A 2,790-nucleotide genomic window follows, 5' to 3' on the forward strand; every position below is an offset into this window, starting at 1 on the left:
CTTGACAATGAACTCATCATCCTTGGTCAGACATAAAACTGACCCACTTGCTCCCGTGTTGGACAGCTCGATGATCAGGGGCTCCTTACACAGCAAGTACAGGTAGTCATCCAGTCTGATGCCAAACAGTTCTCTAAAACAGCAGAAAGCCACAGGAATGTATAGGTTTTGAAGCAAAAGTTTGGGAAATGGTGGGCTGGGGTCAAATTTCTGCCCTCGCTGGGAAAGAAGATACTCTACCATGTCGAAGTCCTGCATGAATACATCTCTCTCTGGCTTGGAGCTCAGGTTACCCACTGTGTAACCTATACCCAGATGGATGGCACCTTTTAGGGCGGAGGATGTGGTCTTCTTGTAGGTGGTCTCTCCTGAGGCATCCACGCCTCTGTGGCCAATCTTCCTTCCCTGACCGAGCTGGCCTGAGGAAGAAGGCATCTCTTTGATGAAGGCCTTCTCTGCAGCAGCATTGGTAGTATATGTTTGGCATCCCTTTTGTTGGAGTCTAAAGTCTGGGTCGATTCGGCAAATGATCAAGTCAGTTCTATTGGTTGCTGTGTGATTCAGGAGAGCTGGCTTGACATTGATTGGTATTGGCATAGCAGTTTGAGAGGAGGATCATCTTTCCCTTGTGCATAAAATACTGAGAGAAACAGATGATATAAACAGGTAGAGGAAACAGTAAGATGAAGATCACCCAGTGCAACACACTCATCATTACATTACTTACTTAGTCTTTAACCTTTTAGAACCTTTTCCTTTATTGGCCTTAAGCATCTTTCTGAGAGCTGTTATGTGTTTTCTCAAACGGAAACTTTTTTTTTTCATCCAGCAAATCATAACACACTACTTTCTTCAAAGACAACATGCTTTCAATACATTTTCCTGTATCTGGAAAATACTCAGATACTTTCACAGATTTTCCAAAGGTGTCATCTAAGAAACCACTAATTTCCTCTAGCGAGTATAGATCTCCACTGTGTGACTTTGATTCTGTAACATACAGATACAGTCAGTCAGTGTCATATCCTATTTCCTCCACCTTATCCTCACCAGCAACACTCTCTCTAATGCATGACTCACCCTTTCTCTGCTTTGCACTACCAGCCTGACTTTGGTCAGGTCCAGCTGCTGGCCCTTTTCCGCTGCTTTCTCCTGCTGCCGGTGTTTCCTCTACTCCTTTCCTTTCTTCTATTGTGACGCTCGGCACAGCCAAGCTGTCATCAGTGACATTCTCACTGCCTGAATCAACTCACTTTTCCCCTGCCTGATTACCTGCCTGTCCGCTGTGTCCCTCTCCTGCCTTAGGCTCAGTTGGTAGGGTGCCACCTCCCCACAGAGCATCGGCATCTCCTGGCTCCTCATCTGGTGGAGCACTGGTGTTAGTGTACTTCTCAGCTGGCCCGGCCCCTGGCTCAGGGCATCCCCCAGTCGGCCTGTGAGGGTAAGTGTTCTGCTTGTGACCCACATCCCCACATTCAAAAAATTGAATGCTGCCTGTGCTGGCATACACTATATAAAGTTCCTCCCCCCCCCCTTTTCCTCCCCAATTGTATGCGGCCAATTACCCTACTCTTCTGAGCAGTCCCAGTCACTTATTCACCCCCTCTGCCAATCCGGGGAGGGCTGCAGACTACCACATGCCTCCTCTGATACATGTGGAGTCGCTGACCGCTTCTTTCCCCTGACAGTAGGGAGTTTTACCAGGGGGACGTAGCTCTTGGGAGGATCACGCTATTTCCCCAAGCCCCCCCCCCGATCTGGCGATCCCCGTGTTGGTAGGCAACGGATGCCCGTTCTTCCCCATTTTTCACTCTGAAGGAAAACTCCAGCGTCTGTGACAGACAATTGAGATACATGAACATCCGGAGGGATTGGACATATTTCAATTTAATGTTTATCATTCGTACAGCCTAACCACACAGTCCTAAAACTGCTTGCCAGCTTCCCGAAGTGCTGCAGCTCCCACTCCAACACCTCACTGGAAATGAACGGGGGAACACCGGGCACGGTGACACGGTGAGAGGCACAGCGAGTGGGGAAACATGCAGATAGACGCCATTCAGAGAGACGCCGCTCGCTGTTAACTCAGCCAAAAACAGCTCCTCTTTCAGGAAAACAACCACACCTTTGTTAATCCTGGAGGCATAGGACAGGTTGGCGTGTCCCACACGGTCTCCCACAGCCAGGAGAACCGCCTGTATAGGAACAGATGGATTGGGCTGAACCCGCGCGCGCTCCATGTTGGATGGAGAAGAGAAAGCGTCTCCGAGGACGCCATCTCGCTCACACCGAAAAAAGTACAACAAACAAAGCACAGACTACAGCAAATGTAGCCCATGACCAAAAAAAAAAAAACCTCAATCTGAAACCATCAGCCCTAAAGACAAAAAATTAAAAAAAACTGCTTACTAACTTACTAACAGCAGGTCACTCTCACCAAATACATTAACTCACAAACCGACTCCCAGCATGCACCGAGAGAGAGAGAGAGAGAGAGAGAGAGAGAGAGAGAGAGAGAGAGAGAGAGAGAGAGAGAGAGAGAGAGAGAGAGAGAGAGAGAGAGAGAGAGAGAGAGAGAGAGAAAATGGTGTTTGTATCGATATGAATCATGTGTGACATGGCACTGGGCAAGGCTTTGCCTCAGAACTGTAATGGTTTTATACATGTCACTCCTGCATTTCAGCTTTTGTGACTGTCTTTCTTCCAAAGCAGGAAATAACAAATCTACCAGCAAAACAAGGGAAGCTTGAAGGTTGAGAGATACATCAGAGGACTTGTCTAAAATTATTC

At 47.8% G+C, this 2,790-nt stretch overlaps 1 pseudogene; it reads right to left on the reverse strand.

Moving 5' to 3' along the window:
- Positions 1-445, reverse strand: part of LOC130121571 (phosphatidylinositol 4-phosphate 5-kinase type-1 gamma-like) — a 538-nt pseudogene extending 93 nt beyond the window's left edge.
- Positions 446-2,790: the final 2,345 nt, after the last annotated feature.

The sequence above is a fragment of the Lampris incognitus genome, chromosome 12 (assembly GCF_029633865.1).
Source record: "Lampris incognitus isolate fLamInc1 chromosome 12, fLamInc1.hap2, whole genome shotgun sequence".
NCBI classification, from domain to species: Eukaryota; Metazoa; Chordata; class Actinopteri; order Lampriformes; family Lampridae; genus Lampris; species Lampris incognitus.